Source organism: Rhinolophus hipposideros (assembly GCF_964194185.1).
Source record: "Rhinolophus hipposideros genome assembly, chromosome: 1".
Lineage (NCBI taxonomy): Eukaryota > Metazoa > Chordata > Mammalia > Chiroptera > Rhinolophidae > Rhinolophus > Rhinolophus hipposideros.
The window spans coordinates 98,974,417-98,993,647 of record NC_138047.1 but is presented as its reverse complement, the minus strand read 5'-3'; positions in this window follow the sequence as shown (position 1 = coordinate 98,993,647).

Here is a 19,231-nt window from a genome sequence, read left to right as displayed (position 1 = left end):
ATAAGTCACTTTGATCCTGGATGAATACATTTTGTTATTAGCAAGTGTTTTAAGGGCATAAAATTAGATTTTGCATGAACTCGCCAGTATGTACATAACCAGATATCTGTTTTTCTACCTGTAGTTACCATGGAAGGCTGTAACTACTTTATAATGATGAGATCATTGCGAGAATTATAGGATGGTGGTTAAAAACACAAATTCTAGGTTCAGTCTCCAGTTATATTATCTTACCAGATGTGTAACCTCTATCAACCTCCTTGACCTTTTCTGAGACTCAGTTTCCTCGTCTGGAAAATATGAATAATAATTGTTCTTGGTTTTATGTGTTGTGAGGAGGAAATGACCCTAAATTTTGAAAAGCTCTCAATATGTGTTAACTATTATTATTAATTATTATTATCATTGTTATAGCCACTTGATAAACACCTTTAGTCAGAGACAAAAGATTTAGTCACTTGTACTAGATACTTTTTTTTCTTTCTTTTTTTACTGTTTTAACTAAGGCTGTTATTCCTTAGTTATACCTAGTTAAACCTTATAAGATAGGGGTCTGTAAGATTCAGTCTCAGAAGACTGTGGAAGTTAAAGGAACATAATTCCTCAAAAACATAAAAACAAGAAATGAATGGCAAAATATTATCAAACATTTACTTTCATTTTTTAAAATATGGGAAAGAGACCCACATATGCTAAGGATATATATTTTTTTTTCCAAATTTAAAATTGACTCCCATCACAAACCATCATCTTATACCCAGCAACATCATCTTCCTTCTCTTCAGAGAGAAAACATGTCGCCAAGTTGGCAGAGCACAAGTTTTGATACCTAAGTCTGCTGGAAGCAATCTCAGCTCTCTGCTGAAGACCCTGATGACCCAACACTTCCCTGCTTCTTAAGTTTCTATGTCCATGAGCTTGAAAAGGGTTCCTTATCTTGGTTTATGAATGATACTATCTCCTCATATTTAGCTTCCTTATGGTCTTGTGCCTTCCTTCCCCATTTGCGATTTAGACTTCATGTTTTTGTAGCAAACACTGCTGGTTTCATATCTGACATGCACTTTTTTTCATTTCTAAAGGTATCCAGGGCAGCAATTTACCCACTAAAAATAATGACCTATCACTTTAGTATACAGTGACGAGAAGATAGTCTGAGATAAGTGTTCTGTCTTGATCTGGACACAGAATGGATTGGCATGTTCTATTTGTAAAAGTTTATCAAACCGTACTGTTTTCATACATACATCTTTTGGTATGTGAATTATTCTTCAATACAAAGTGAAAAAGAAAAGCAAAAAGAAAACAGTGACAATGACAACAGAAATCACTTACACCCTAGACTTCTGGCAGCTGATGCTGGTCATGTGATCAAGTCTGGATATTAAGATATAAGCAGAATTCTACGCAATGGGGCTTGTGTTAAGACTGCTGTTTAACTGATAGAAGAGGAAGACTGAAGTCGACCCTGACTTTCTCTTTTATCCTTCTCCATTTCCCCTTTCCTCATTCCTGGGTCTTAGGCACGGAGTGGGAGCTAGGTCATATCTCTTGTAATCATCATAAGAATAAAAGCTGCATGCAAACCTAGTAAACTAAAAAGCTAGAAGGAACCTGGGACTTGATTTTCTTGAGCAAGGGCATTTGTCCTGGACGACGACTTCTTAACCTCATGTTATTGGAGTAAAATACCTTCTTTAATATTTATGACACAAAATCTCCCTTCTTTCTTTCCTCCCTTCCTTCCTTCCTTCCTTTGTTCCTTCCTTCCTTATTTCCTTCTTTCTTTCCTTTACTCCCTCCCTCTCTCCTTTCTTCCCTCCCTTCTTCCCTCCCTCCCTCCTTCCCTTTCTTTCTCTTTCCCTTCTTTTCCTTCATACTCCCTTCCTTCCTTCTTTCCTCCTTCCTTCCTTCCTTCCTTCCTTCCTTCCTTCCTTCCTTCCTTCCTTCCTTCCTTCCTTCCTTCCTTCCTTCCTCTCTTTTTCCTTCCCTCCTCTCCTCCCTTTCTTCCTCCCTCCCTCCCTCCCTCCCTCCCTTCCTTTCCTAACTGACTTCACTACCTTTCCTGAGAAAATCCAAAATTCACTCTGGGTCCCATTTATTTGAGTAAAACTCCATTTCTATTATGGCCAAACTGTGCCAAGTTAAAAAGTTTCATAGATGCAACTGGAGAAACCAACTAGCTCCACTTTTCTGGGTATGTCTGGAGAGTTTCTGTCTCTTGCTGGGAATTACTAGTTACTTTGCATTGGTGATATTCTAATGACATTTTCTGATTTTGTCTTTTTGCTTCCTTTTATATTCACTATCTTCAATGCCAGCACTATTTCATGTCTAATAAACTGGAAGTCATGTTTTAAGAAGAGATAAAAGTAAGGTAAATCTATGTCACTGTTTGGTTAAAAAATAAACAAACAAAATAAAACGGGAATGAAGAGAGAGACTGAATGTCCACTAGGTCTCAAAAATTGAATGATTCTTAAGGACTTCAACTGCTCTGAGCTGAGCAGCACTGCGGTACCAACCAGACATTCTCCTAAGAAAAGCCAATTGAAATATAGCATGCATTTCTAGAAATTGTGGTTCTAGTTAAAAAAAAAAAAAGAAAGAAAGAAAGAAAGAAAGAAAGAAAGAAAGAAAGAAAGAAAGAAAGAAAGAAAGAAAGAAAGAAAGAAATCAGCAATTCAGCAAATGTCACATTTGTTCTTCCAGTTGTTCCAGCCCCACACCTTGACATCAGACTTACTGCCTCTGTTTCTGTCACAGTTCACACGCAATCTACCCAAGTCTGTCCTCTTTACTGTCAAATACGTGCACAGGGTGTGTGCTTCTCCACCAGCACCTTTCCCCATCAGTACTTTTCCCTGGAAGATTGCAGTAGCGTCTTTCTCCCAACTCCCATTCTGGACCTTGACTCTTTTCTCTCCTCTACCCTCCAGGCAGAAGTAAGTTCAACCCCCTGATCAAGCCACTCCTGCGCCTTCTCATCTCACTTATACTATGATGCAGAGGCTTTATTTTGACATAAAAGCCCTTTGATGACCTGGCCCACTGCCATCAAGTTTACATCCTTCCACTTCCCCCTTTATCATGCTATGCTTTTGACTCAGGGTCTTTGCACTTGCTGCTTTCTCTGCCTGAAACCCTCTTATGACAAGTGACATCTTGACTCATTCCCTTCTTCTGTTCAGCGCTTGGAGCAAATGTTCCCATACTGGACAGCCCTACACTGACTGCCCGACCTAAAACAACCAGCCGCCCTTCCTCCTCCTTTCTCTACTCCCTTACCCAACTTATATTTTCATCATAGCATATATCATGGGAATTAGTACATGTTAATTTAGTGAATTATTTTCTGTCTAAAATGTAAGCTCCATGAGAGTAGTTATTTTATCCTATTTTATTCACTGAAGTGGTGTGTGATCAATAAAAGTGGGCTGAATAAATAATTATCAACAATTTAATGAACAAACAACATCAAATTCTACTTTCTCTTTGGACATGTTCAATTACTGGAGCAAAATTTGGGGGAAGAAAAGAAAGAAAACATAGAGACATCTACTTCCCGGAAATTCTTTGTGTCAGGCATTCTGACAATTCTTTGTCAGACGCCCAATGCTAACAAGCACTTACTTGGGGCCCCATTCATCATGTTGGCATCAGAGTGCAAGAGAGAGGAGGAAGCCAGCCAGGCTCGCTGACAAACGGCACTCCCTGCACTGACCCTCTGTGACGCCTCCTATCACCCGGAGTATCCCAGCCCACCAATGGCAGGCCCGTCGTTTCAGTTGGGAGACACAGCACAGGTAGAGAAGCTGTTTTGCTGTTTCCAAAGATAAAGGAATGCCCTGAGTCTTCTGGATTAAGATTTATGGTTATGTATCTGATAAATCATCAGAGATAAACGGGGTTTGTTTTTCTCTCTGTCTTGCCAAAGATTACCTCCCTCCAGACTGCCATAAATGTGTTTAGGTTGTACCATCTTATCACTGCAAGAATCATCTAGAAGTAGGTGAAATACTCATTTAAATCCCATTCCAGGACTCACATCCTCCCCTGGCACCTCTTGCTCACGATCGTTCTCTTTTCCCCTGCTTTAATGCATAAATACGTAGACAGAGGCAGATACCTTTATTTTTCATTTTAATTTTTTTTGGTAGTTTTCAACATGCTTTGCAGAGGCAGTTTCAATTGTGAACTCTGACCTGCTTATCCAGGCAATGCATTCCAGGTTTCAGCAGAAGGACTTTTTAATGAAACCATCATCTTAGGAAAGCAAGTGATGGTGCTTTATTCAAACATATCTATTTCTTAAAAGGTTACATAAATAACCGAAGACAGGATCACATTCAATCCTGTTTTTCTTTCTGAAATTGAACTATTTTTTTTTTTTTTTTTTTGCTATTTTTTCTTTGCATGTGGGGGCCATATCATTAGGAGATCCATGGGATTAAGGCAGGAAAATTGGAAAAGAGCCAAGCATATTGGGTTACTGTTCATGTTTTCTAACCCCTTCAGAGCAAACCATTAAAAACATCATTTTATGATCTGAATATTTGATCTCATAAGCTGAAAATTATTTGAATGTTTGATTTTTAAATATTTTTAAATCATAAGACTTCTGTTATTCCTCAAGTTTGATGTACCAATAGATACGGAGAAAGTTTCAACCTTTTCTAATAATATAATATCAATACTTTAATTTCCTTTTCTTAGATTTGTGATGCTTAATCGTCGGAGGACTCAAGATATATATTAAATATAACTAAGCTTTGATAAAGGAAGCCAGACATATAAGCCACTTGATGTATTTTTCTCACTTCCATCTTACAGTATTTCTCTAAGGAGAATTATTACACCCAGTTTACAGATGAGGACACTAAAGTTCAGACAACCAAGCTGAATTTTTTCAATGGTACCCACCTAGCAGATGGAAAAGCTAATGCTAAAATATGGGTCTGACTTCCAACCTGTGTACAAGATACAAGAAGCTCTATGGAGGTTCTGACATGAAATTCCAACTACTTTATGATGTCTGCTTGAGGTGTCGGTTACTCGGAACATGAGGCCCAGGGAACATTCTAAGAAATCTTGGTTAAAGTAAAACTTGAAATGGACTTTAAAGGAAAGGTGATATTAAAATAAGGATGAGAAAATATAAAGGTAGAAGAAATAAGGGGAATAAATGCTCTAGTGAGAGAAGGGAAATGTATTGTTGGGTGGACAAAGCCTAGATCTATTAGAACTGTAATTCTGTGACAGCCAATTTTATGACTAGAGACATAAGGGGTTATGAGGTGGAGGATTCTGGTAAATTAGGCTTATGCGGATCCTACAGATATAGGTGATACTTCGAAGATTTTGTGTAGGGGATGACACATGTAAAGCAGTGAGTGGGTTAGAATTATTCATCTGACAGTAGAGTATGGGGGAATTAAAACAGAAAAAAACACACATAAAAGTGCAGTTCAAAACCTGTCACAACAGACTAGACCAGATGGTTGTCATTGTGCAGCTTTGTGGACAATGTCTATACAATCTCAAGCAGAGTATTTTGAGTATCCCATAAATAGCAGATTGTGTTCTGTTGCTATGGATCCTATCTTTTTCTTTTCTTTTTTTTCCTTTTTTTACTGTTGAGTGATTACCTCTTCTATTTTCAGAAGTTTGGATCCCAAAAAAGACAGATATAGTCTTTGACCTCAAAGAGCTTTAAATCTAGTGAGAGGGACCAACAAGTCACCAAACAGTTGCAATGTGATGTGCTTATTGCCATAAAGGTGGTGAGCATAGGGAGCTATTGGAAAATGTGGAAATTCATTGCAATCCCAGTTCTGCTGAATCTTGATCCACAAGTCATTTAGGACTGTTTTGAAACAGATTTTTCCCCCTCTGATTTTAATTTCTAAGAGTTTGGTGAATGAATGATTATGTGAATAAATGAAAGGCTAATGAGAAAACAAACAAACAACAACAACAAAAAAAAACAGACCCAATCACGCTGGGTAAGCAAATCCTCTAGAAGTTAGGTGACAACTGTGAAAATGAGGGTGGGCCTGAATGTGCAGTATAAAACCCTTCCTGCTCCCAACTAGCAGTTCTGGAAATGTCCCTAACAGTATTCGGACAACCAACAGTCACAGCTGTAATTTAGAAGCAAAAGTAATTATTGAGGGGTAGGAATAATAGGAAGCAGTTTTCATGGTGAATTAAAATGTTGTGATAATGAAATAGGTATTTCAAAATAAATTAACAATTGAAGCATCTCAGATTTGACATTTAATTTTCAGTGAAAAAAAAAGTAAAGGTCTGCACTGTATTTTTCGTAGGATGAATGTATTAGTTTGTTAGAAGCAAATGAATGATTACAGAGTGAGTTTAAAATAAAATAGGAGAAGGTAGTATATCATCTGACAGAAAACAAAACAAAAGCCAGACTGAATTGGGATATCAAAATGTCTCCATGATTATAGTGGTTTTTCAGATGACCTTGAGAACTAATCATAATCAAATATTAACTAACGTATAGTTTCCTGTTGTTCTTTGCTGCGTCTCATCCTCTCTGTTTGAGACACCGGTTCACCAATGTCTGTGCCTTCCTGTCCTAGTCTGTCTTTTACGTATCTGTTAACGTTCCCTTGGAAAAAGCGGAGCCAAATGGTTCAAAACATATTCACAGTGACTTTCCCTTTTTTTTCCTCCCCCAGTTGAAGTTTCTCCATTCATAAAGTGAGGATATTAATGTGTTGCCTACTTTCTAGAATAGTTCTGAGAATGAAGGTCATGATGTACATGAGGTGCTCAGCACAGGACCCAACATATGGCAAGGAATCAATCATGTTTTTTATTATCATTATGTACTAAGCACTTAAAATTGATTCCTCAATTTAATGTCTCATATACTCTCTCAGATGTGTTATAATTACTCATAATATCAAAGAATTATAGTAAACCCCCTTCCTGGATAAAACTCTGAAGCTCAATGTTATGTTTATGCATTCAAGTTACTCAGTCCTCTGAACTGCAAAGCAAAATACAGAGAGCTTTGTCCTTGTCTACTGAAAATCTTCAACTAGGAATGCACGCATATATTCTCTCTCTCTCTCTCTCTCTCTCTCTCTCTCTCTCTCTCTCTCTCTCTCTCTTTCTCTCTCTCTCTCTGTCTCATGTAAGAGGAATATGATGTCCAGATTTCATTTCATATCTCATTCTCCTGGTTACTGTGACTTATTGATGACAAAATGGTCAGAAATCCCAGGAACCCAGCCCTGGCAAAGACAGAAGCTAATCTCATGATCTGCGTAATTGACCTCATTTGGAGCTATCTAGACAGTCCACTACTTGGTTTACTTGCCCTGCTTTTAACATGGTCTTGCTTATGTCTTATGTGGAAGGAAAGCAAGGAACAAGAAAAGTATTAGAAGAGGAAATGAACAGCTGAGCGATAACATCGCGTGCATTCATTTCTTTCTTTTTACAGGATATCTTAGATGAAATGGGGATCGAGATTATAAGGAAGTCCCAAAGAATATAAAAAAAAGATTAATTCCCTACTATAAAGAAGTATAGATATTCAACATCAAAGATGGACTGTTTGCACATGCTGCATTTTATAGCAGACACTATAATAGTTTGATTAGGGATCAAAATAGCTTGTAGTTCACTTGAAAAAAATATCACAGAAGCTTTCATGTTTAATGAAAAGACTCAACAAATTCTTCAATTTTGTAACAGTACCCGATAAGCATAAGTTTAGCTATTTTTCTAGTTCAAGGTAAGATTTTTCTCATAACATGCTTATATCTGGCACTCTCTGTTGAGGTTGTAACATAATTCAAATTTAAAAGCACAAACTCTTTCATTCTTGGGTTATCTACTCCTGTGAGTATATGATAAAAGTTATGGACCCTACCACGAAAGAATATATATGTTCACATATATTCAAAATGTTTCAGAGTTCAATAACCCAATTTCCCCCTTTTTTGAAATGCTCTCATTTGAGAAGTCATGAACCTCTGCTTTTGAGAATAACATTGTCTTCCAAAGCGAGATGATTGTTCCAGGAAATCCAAAAACTTCTCACTCTAGTGCACAAAACAATCAAAGATGCTTGTGGAATTTTAAAGAGGATGGCTTCTTCGGGGCATATTTTAGTTTGCTAATTCTGAAGAGAACAGAGCAAACTAAGTCATTTTGAAGGATAGAGAAAGTTGTGCTCACAACACATTCCTTCTATTTCCTCTTAGGGATGCACTCTAGGTTTGTACAAGCTTTTCAGAGATAAGACTGAGACAAGGCAGGGATTGTACAAAGAAAACAGACATCGATATTAATTGTATATGAAACTCAGCAATGGGTCAGGCCCAAACATAACAAAAATGGGACATTCACAGTAGAAGTTGGCCAAAGCACACAAGGCAGTGCGACTCCCTTTGGAACCCTCTGCAGTGCACGGTGGGTGCTAGTAACACCCGGCTGGCTGTGCAAACATCCTCAGGATGTGAATCCTCATAAGAAGGCCATGGCAAAGCCACGAGCTTCCAACTTAATGAGGCCAGAGATTTCCCAGGACTAGGAAGGCTGTCACCTGTGTTCTGTGTGCCACCATCTTTCTTAGTCTCTCCACCTCAAATCTCACACTGGCCAAGATATAGTTTCTGTCCAGGGAGGACCAAAGTGCTTGCAAATGGTTTTACCACCTGTGGCCATGGATATCCAGCCAAAACAACACTCCCTCTGGCCTGCCTGGCTGGGGATTTGGATAAATACTAAGAGATGACTCAGAGACAGGAGCGGAAGGAGACTGTTTCAAATGTGGGGAGAGGGCAGGGAGGGTGAGTGAATTGCAAATAAGTATGAGTGACTCTCTTCTTCTGCCTGCCGCCTGACTCTCTCTACCTCTTCATTCCATTACATGATGGATGGCTGAAGAGATAAAGGCTCTTCACTTTAAATTGCAGAGTCCTATTCAGAACAAATGATTATAACCAGGGATTTGTGTATTTTTAGTTTTAATTTATTCTTGAGACTGCTTCTGCTTCTCTCTATTTCCTACTGAATCTTTCTCTTGGGCTTTAAATTTAATGTTTCCTGTCAGAAAGAGGTTTTAATATCTCCCTTTCCTGGGATGAAATAGACATCTAAAAAACAGAGAAAAAGAAATACTTTGGATCATCATGCTAAAACATCAGTGACAAGAGCTATGTTTTATTTATTTATATATAAACATAAATAAATTATATATATACATAAACTAAATATAATTTATTTAGTGCTTACTATGTACCATACACTATGGTAAGTGTTCTACATAGAAAATCTGTAATCATCACAACAACAATGCAAATGGCTTTTGTTATATGCATTTTTGGTTGAAGAAACAGACACACAGATATTACATGACTTGACAATTTTATGTGTGAAAGAGACAGAAAATCTCTCTTGGAAGGACCACATAGTGTGACAATTAATAAAAACCAACATTCACGGGCCATATGTTCTATGCCATGACTGTTTCAAGTACTTTGCATATATTAATACTTTTATCATCACCAAAATTATATGAGAGAATTCCATTTTAACAGATGAGGAAACTGAGAACTCAAAGTCAGGTTGACAGCAAATGTGTTGGCTAATTTTGTATGTCAACTTGGGTAGGCTGTGCTGCCCAGGTTTTTGGTCAAACATCAGGCTAGATGTTGCTGCAAAGGTATTTTTTAGATGTGATTAACATTTAAATCAGTAGACTTTGAGAAAAGCAGGTTACCCTACATAAGGTGGGGGACCTCAGTCAATCAGCTGAACATGTTAAAAGAAAAGGCTGAGGTTCCCTGAAGAAATTCTCCACAGGACTACAACATAGCACATATATTTACTACTAGACTCAGTATTATAAATCTATCATCTATCTATCTATCTATCTATCATCTATCATCTATCTATCTATCTATCTATCATCTATCATCTATCTATCTATCTATCTATCTATCTATCTATCTATCTATCTATCTATCTGTCATCTATCTATCTATCTATCTATCTATCTATCTATCTATCATCTATCTATTTATCTATCTATCTATCTATCATCTATTGATCTATCTATCCATCTATCGATTCAGATCTGGATCTAGCTATACATCTATATTGATAGATGATAAATAAATGGATGGATAAATAGATAATTGTCCTAAGGAAATCACATGTTCAAGCCCAAAGGCAATCGGGCAAGACAGTATATTCTGTCCACTGAGAAACATGATAAGTGCAGAGAACAAACGAATGGTCATGAATCTATAATACAATTTACTATGTTTTTGGGGCCCATAATTTTTGCAGTAGAATGCTATCAAAAGAAGATGGACATTGTCATATGCTCTTTCTAAAGCTGCTTAACTAATAGAGTGATCAACTGACCTTACAAAAAGGCAATCTATGTTATTACCTGTAGGGAAGACTCATACTGAAGAAAACATTTTACCACGTTTCCCCGAAAATAAGACCTATCAGCTCTAATGTGTCTTTTGGAGCAAAAATTAATATAAGACCTGGTATTATATTATATTATACCCAGTATTATACAATACATTATATTATATTATATTATATTATATTATATTATATTATATTATATTATATTATATTACATTACATTACATTACATTACATTACATTACATTATATTATATTACATTATATTTTGTCCTATCTTATATTATAGTAGAATAAGACCGGGTCTTATATTAAGTTTTGCTCTAAAAGATGCATTATAGCTGATTGTACTGCTAGGTCTTATTTTCGGGGGAAATAAAGTGGGAAATTGGAAAGAACACAGGGTATTTTCAAGGAGGCCTTATGAGTTTTCATAATACAGATGCATGTATGTTTCTACTTGTGCAAAAAAAAAGAATCATAAAAATCACCAATTTAAAGTAATTTTTGAACTACCCAAATTTGTGCAATTTTATATTTGGTCACATGTATTCATTGTAGATACATTGAGTATATATGAACTTTAAAAGGTGTGAAATTTTATAATTGAGATATTTGGATTAATCATTCCCATGCCACCCAAAACCTTCAACAAAAATTTTCCTCCTCATAACATCTGGATAGAGAAATATTAATATCTTCTTAGAAACCGCTTGATGAGCATGGTCATCCATGGTTGAAGTTAGTTACGTCATTTAATTTACCCAGCTGGTTTTATAACATCCTATTGTTTGATAAAATTCCATCTGGCATCTGCCTTGCTTTCCTTTTAATCTGGAGGGGTGTGTGTTTGTGTGTGTGTGTGTGTGTGTGTCTGTAAAATATCCTCAGCCCTAAGTTCCGCTTACTGACATCAGTTAAATAAATAATTTATCTAAACAATGACATTGGCCTAATGATGGCTGTTTGGATAAACATTCTACATCTCACTTAGACACTCAGATGTCGTGGTCTTATATAAAGACATTGAATAAACATAAATTACCTAAAATTAAGTAGATATTTAAACAGATAAAGAATATATAGTCAAAATATTTTAATTGGCTTACTTTCATTAATGATGGGCAGGGGAACACAGGATCTGTATTAAGTTAAAAAACTGCTGGTGTATGAAGCAATGGGGATTTGTTAGTTAATGGATATGAGGTTTCAGTTATGCTAGATGAATACATTTTAGAGATCTATTGTATAACATACGTGCTATACAATATAGTTAATATAGTATTGGGCACTCAAAGTTAGTTAAAATGGTAGATCTTATGTCAAGTGTTCTTAACATACACACACACACAACTAAAGTGACACAAGAAAAGCCTGATTGGTGGTGGATGTGTATAATTTACTTTACCTTGATTATGGTGATGGTATTTGTCTGCTTATGTTTAAACTTATCAAATTGTACAAAATAAATATGTGTCTTTTTTATAATTATTATACCTCAGTGAAAGTATTCATAATTACAAGACTTCATTAACTTAATCCTCACAGCTGAATATTAATATAGGTGCTATAACCTCAATGTATTTAGAGCTACTGAATGATCGTAACACTTGTATATGTCAAAAGGCAGTTTGTTTCTACCTAGGTTCACCAGATTTTCTTGGGGTTAATAGAAGAAATTATACTTATTTCTGTGATTCTCTTAAGCACTATCTTATGTTATGGAGCTGTGACTAGATTCAAAATAATAATAATAATAATAATAATAATAATAATAATAATAATGATGATACATAATCTTCACTCTCTGAGAGTTGATAGGGTAATCTCTAGGACATAAAAATGAACATAGTCTTCACAGCACATCAAGCCACTCAGACAACTTTAAAACCCCAAGGCTCATGCTATGATATTAATGAACAGAAATGATTATTTTACATTGCAGTTCAAAATATACAGAGGGTGCCAAAAAAATGTATACACATTTTAAGAAAGCAAAAAAAAAAACTATTAAAATTGTAATACTCAATATATACTGATAACAAAAGATGAATACAAGTCACGTGTATACATACTTTTGGCACTCCCAGGATATAATGCAGCACTTGTCTCCAGTTAAATGACTTTAAGAAGAATAAGCGACTTGGTCTGTTTCTAAAGATGAGATAAGTTGATCTCAATTTGGAATTTTATTCTTAGAGTAAATTGGGATAAAGTGGGTGAGGTGCATGTTTTGTAAGTTGGAATATACTGTAGGGACTTAATTATAGAAGAATAATTATAGAAGACAATAATTCTCATAACTCATTAGTAGTATTTATAAGAAGAGACTATACAATTCCTCCATGCTAAGCAGCTGCATGGGAGAAAACAAATATAGGAAAAGGAGAAAACAAAATTTTAAAAATGATATGTCCAGCACAATAATTAACAAAATAATTGATACTGTGATTTCAAGCCCTCATTATAATGTCAACACTGTTGATAATTATGAAAAATTGGAAGGATCCTAAATATCTCCAAAACAGGGAAAAGTTTCTCAAATTTTGACACATCTATAAATTTCAACATTAGGAAGTTCTCAGTACAAGAGACCCTTGTTATAATACATACTGTGTAAATAGTGCAAGTCTACCTATAAAATATAGTGATAATAGTGGAAAAAGAAAAACAAAACATAAAATGTTAACATCAATTGCATTTGAGTGATAGGAATATTTAATTTTCCTTTTGTTTAACAAATACCATACTTACTAGTTGGCAGCCATGTTTCTCAGCATGTTGTTTGTTAATTTATTTACTCCTTTGGATAAGTGTATGGGAGAAGGAGTATGCATTAGTATTTTATTGTGTAAAACATTACCACCAGCTAAGCAGCTTATGAGAAAACCCATTTATTATGCCACAGTTTCTATGGTCAAGGGCATAGGCACAACCTAGTTGGCTCCCCCACTCAAGATCCCTTAGAACTGTCATTGCACTTTGGTAGGTCTGCCTTCTCATCTGGAGGCTCAACTAGGGAAGGATCTGCTTCCAAGCTTATTCAGATTGTGGGCAGAATTCATTTCCTATGCCTTTATGACTGAAGGTCCTGTGCTCTGACAGTGATTGGACGCTATCCTCACTCAGGTGTTAGAAGCCACCTGCAGTCCCTTAACACATGACCCTCTCTGCAGGCCATTCACAACATGGCTGTTTGTGTCTCCGAGGTCAGCAGGGGGTAATGTAGTCATGGGAATGACATTATATTTCTTTTGCCATACAAGGTAGCCTGATCAATGCAGTGACATCCCATCATTTTGCCATATTCTATTGGTTAGAAACAAGTCACACAGATTCTGGGAGTTATACAAGGAAATGACTCACTGGAGGTCACCTTACTTTCATCAGCTACACACTACTTTTATTAGCATTTTATACATGAGGGAGTTAAGATTCAGGGGGCTTGCTTATGGTCAAAAGTTAGTAACTTTAAAAATTGGGATTTAAATTCAAGCAATATGGATCTAGGATCCTCTTATGTGTTCTAACATTGAATATACATTCCATATGTATCTACTGAGTACCTCCAATGTGTTAGGCGCTATGACAGATATTGGAAATACTATTGCAGAACAGATACAATCAATCCTTGCCCTCAGACAGTATGCTGTCTTTGGGGATACGATATACCCAGGAGGATAGCAAACAGAGTACAAAGACAACACCTGAAGTAGTATGGGGTGTTGTGGAATCCCAAGGAAGGGACACTTCATCTCAAATCATGGAGTCCAGTGAGACTTCCAGGAAAAAGTGACATGTAAGCTACGGACAGAAGGATGCGCAGGAAGCGAGAGAAAGGGGGAAATGAGTGAAGGTAGCAGGTCCGTGAAGTGCCTGAGGAGATGAAAGCAGATGTTCAAAGGTCCTGTGGTGAGAAAGAACATCACTCTGGCCAGGAATTAGAAGCATTTCCACAGCTTCGGACAAAGACAGTGAGTATCTTCTGAGAAGAGTATAGTTGGCAGTTAGAAAACTCCGGATTAGGGAGTGACTTGTGATGGGTCTTGGATTCCTGTCAGACAGTGGAAAATCACTAAAGAAAAATATGTTCACAATTGTGTAAACATTTAGTTGCAAATGGGAGACTTACTGGAGGCTGGGGGGGGCCCAGCTGGAATACGGTTGTAATAACCCAGGTAAGAGATAACAATGGTTTGGGCCAAGTTAGTGAGAGTCTGGTTGGGCAGAAATCGATACATTTAAAGACTAGGTTTACACAATTTTGTCTCTTTCACAGTTTTTTTTCATAGTTCCCAAATTATAGTTAATAAGCACATCTCCCTTTTAATCTCAGAAAACAAAAAGTACTTTAAATAAGGAGTCAAAAAAGCAGATATTCTTCCCAAACTCAGTGCTCTACTAATTTTCCTATTAAAGTTATGCTCATTTACGCAGCAGAATACTTTTTATTGGCTGAGACACTTGCCGATCTTTTCCTACCTTCTTTCCTAAAGAGATTAGAGTTTCATAGTGAAAAGCTGCTTCAGTAATTCTAATGGTGTCCCTGCCACATGGATCTATCCAGAATTAGGTGTCCATGCTTATCAGTAAGAAATCAACAGACCCAAGAACCTATCTCTCAGGACCACAAGGTGTGACTGCAAGAGTATTCCCAGAAACGGGGTGCAGAACTTATATTTCAGCCAACAAGATTACTCGGCACATAAGAAAAAAAATAGACTGAGCTACTCCACATGAGTCTCAGTCTTGTGTCTTCCCCAGCAGGTCAGAGAAGTGTGGTGCAGAAAGGTAGGCCCAGAGAATCTGGAGTCCTGAATTTGGAAGCATCGCCTCATTTTCATCTCAGAAAGTTCTGTTGGATTACCTTAGTATATACGTTTTCTCCGAGTTTTACAACAGCATGACTAGAGTTGAATCTTTTCTTCCAAATGGCACTAAGACCGGGCTGTACTTGAACGCTTGTCTGTCTGAAAAAAACTGTGCTCTGTCAATCATGCAGCCCCCTATGAGCAGGCTATTATCTGGACACAATTGGGAGATATAGTAGGCTGAACAATAAGCATCTGAAAATATCAATTAATAATCTTTGGAACTTGTCATTGTTACCTTATTTGGGAAATGAGCCTTTGCAGATACAACTAAGGATTTTTAGATGAGGTTACTCTCAGTTATGCTGATGGACCCTAAATGCCATCACAAGGGTTCCTATAAGAGAGAGACAAAAGGAAGTAAAGGCGACACACAGAAGAGAAAGGGATGTGAAGATGGAACAGAGAGGGACATGGGCAAAAAGCCAAAGAGTGCCAACATCTGCTGGAAGCTGGAAAAGGCAAAGGATGGGTTCTACCTTAGCACCCCACAGGCTGTGCTGCTCTGGCCATGCCTCCATTTCAGACTTCTAGACTCTAGAACTATGAGAGAAAACATGGTGTTGTTTTAAGCCACCTAGTTGTGGTCATTTGTTAAGGAAGCCTTGGGAAAGTGACACAGGGGGGATAGGGTAAGGACAGAACACAATCTGTGCAAATTAGGAAAGGACCTCCCTTTCTGAAAGGACAGTATTTCATAGACAACCAGCATGGAGAGGAAGTACATGGGCCAGATTTTAGCCTGCACTTAGCTCTTCAAAAGTTACCTTTGTGGCACCAACAAACTGCACCACCGTACGTGACAGTCCTAATAATGAAAAAGAGAACAGGATTCTGGATGTATAGAAAGCCAGAACTTGAAGAAAAAGAGAAAGAGTGCAGAAATAAGAGTTAAGTGGCAAGGAGCGCACACTCCAAAAATACTGATTATAACTGACTACAGAGTACTTCTCAAAGATGTAAATGATCTCTGTGTCCTCATAATATCCCTGCGAGGGGGACATTACTCCCATTGCCTCTGAATTCTGGTGGATGCTCTCAGCAGGTTAACTTCCAAATGCTTCTTGTTTTCCTGTCACCATTGAGTTGACTAGGCACAATCATTTTATTCTATACAGAATTTAATTAGGCAATTCTTTCAGGAAGCCTATCCAGTCTAGATTGATTAAGATTGCTTTCAAAATGATATTTAATTGGGATAATGGTTTAAATTGGTTATTGATGGGGGAAGATTTGATTGTGACTAGCTTAATTCCCCTTAGATGCAAGCAGAAAGCTTTCCCCGACTAGGGTTTAGTTCCTTGGATAATTTGAAAAGTATATGAAAATTAGCAATTGGGATCTGCTTGACTAAGGTGAGCCAAGAATTTAGCCAAACCATTAGGAGTGTGAACTCTCTAAAGGAGACACATTCTAAGTGACAAGATGATCCATTTCCATGGAGTTGGCTGTGAATTTCATGCTAATTGTCTGCTTCTGTAATGCGTCCTCAGGGTCAGAGGCAGGCATGTGGAGGGTGAGCAGCAACCAAGATGCCCTGAGCCTTGCCAAGGATGGAGGAAGGCACTCGACACCCCATCCCTGTCATTGCTACACTGCTCTGAACAGAAGCTTTATCATTCTTATTTAACAAGGCTCTAAGACATCAACTAAAAATCATCTGAGACCACTCAATGAGTGAGTCCTGATTGGCCCCTAGAGCCCAGGTCCCTGGAAGTCCAGTGCTAGTTCGTTCATTCAGTAACTACATTTAATACAGTAGCCCCCGCTCACCCCCGCCGCCCCTTTCCCACGTGAACATGTTCTGAGACCCCCAGTGGAGGCCTGAAACCTCAGATAGTACCGAACCCTAAGTATACTATGTTTTTTCCTGTACATACATACCTATGATAAAGTTTAGTCTATAAATTAGGCACAGTAAGAGATTGACAGATATGACTAATAATAAAATTATACCAATTATACAAATATACTGTAATAAATGTGAATGTTGCATTATGTAGTAAAATACGGGTTATTCAAACACAAGCACTGTCATGCCACGACAGTCTCACTGATCACCAAGGTGGCTACTGACGAAAGGGCAGGATTGCATACAACACAGATACGCTGGAGAAAGGGATGAGTCACAGATTCACATCTGGAGCAGTAGTGAGATTTCATTCCACTACTCAGAAAGGTGCAAAATTTAAAGCTTATGAATTGCTTATTTCTGGAATTTTCTATTTAATATTTTCAGAACGCAGCTGACCACAGGTAACTGAAACTGTGGAAACCAAATATGCAGATAAACACCTACTGTGAGCTATGCACTATTCTAGGAACCTGGGATAAAGCAGGATAAATGAAACAGATCCTGTCATCAGGAAGCTTACATCCAACTGAGAGAATCAGAAAGTGAATTAATACAAAAGGAAATAAATGATACTTCAGGGTATAGGAGAAGTCAAATGTCTCCAAACATACTGGGACATTTGTTTCCTTCATTCTTTCCCCAAGAAGCTGTTGTCTCTATCAGGGCCCACCCAGCGTCACGGACTCAAGCAAGAACCTGGAGGAGTAAGTTTCCAGGAAGACATCCTACAGGCAGACAAGAGCCATGTGAAGAATGGCTTGTTTCTATCGAAGGAGATCCAAAGGTGATTTTTTTAAATTGGGTTTTAGTAATTCTCTGTTGTTGAACTTCTCAAATTACCCCATCAGATCTATTTATCACCCCGTTTATTTGCTAATTATTGCTGTTCTGGGACAAATGGGCAAATTCTGGTGTAGTTTCTATGGTGAAACGACCTGAGGTGGGAACCTGGCTTTGTCACCAGAGTTGAGACTTGGTTTCTTTCCTTGTACAGGGGACTGACCTGTCAATGGGTAAGTTCAGGAAAAGGAAAAGTGCTTAGGATATAGAGCCTGGACATAATAAATGCTCAATAAATGTTAGCTATTCATACTGGACTTATTCTTCAAGACACTTGATGGTGAAGGAAATAGGTTGGGGATTGGGCAAGATCCATGGTGACAAAAGTCTGAGGCTTCATTCTTTCCCCAACTCCTTCCGAACTTGCCCTGTGGCCACCTCTCTAACTTACACCGTGTGTGTGTGTGTGTGTGTGTGTGTGTGTGTGTGTGTGTGACACTACCCACGTAGCTTAGTCCCACCTCCTCCTCATACAGGTTACGGGTTAGAGCACTTGCTTGTCAGCTTGATTGTCAATGCTTTTGAGTTCTGGCTTCACCTTTTGGTTCCTGTGTGGTCTTCAGTAAGTTTCCTAACGATTAGGGTCTAAGTTTTCTTGTTTCTCAAAACCAGGATAGCAACACCATCCCAGCATTGTTACAGAGGCCAATAATTGCTAATACTACCTTCTGTTAATTGACAATGTATTTGTACCAAGTTGTGAGAAACTACCTTATGAGAATATCTTATTTTTTCTTCACAAAAACCCTGTCCAGTGAGTATTCTTTTTCTTTTTTGATTCAAGTTTATTGGGGTGATTATGGTTAGTAAAGTTACATAGGTTTCAGGTGTACAATTCTGTAATACATCATCCATACGTCACATTGTGTGTTCACCACCCAGAGTCAGTTCTCTTTCCATCACCATATATTTGATCGTTTACCCATACCTACCATTCCTCTTCCCCCTTATCCTGAGAATTATTTTTCTTAGTCTGTTTTACAGATGAGGAAACTGAGGCATGGTGATTGAACATGGTATGAGATTGAATGTAAAATATAATGCAAACTTCAATAACAATATGAGTGATGTAACAAAAGAATCCATGATATGGTTTCCTTTAGAAGGCATCAGTGATTATTATGGCTATATATAATTTCCAAAAGGTGTTATTTTAAATTTAAATTGGAATTTCAAGAATCTGGAAGACTTTGATCAGCCAAGGTAGCAAAAGGTGGTGACAGAAGGTATTGTT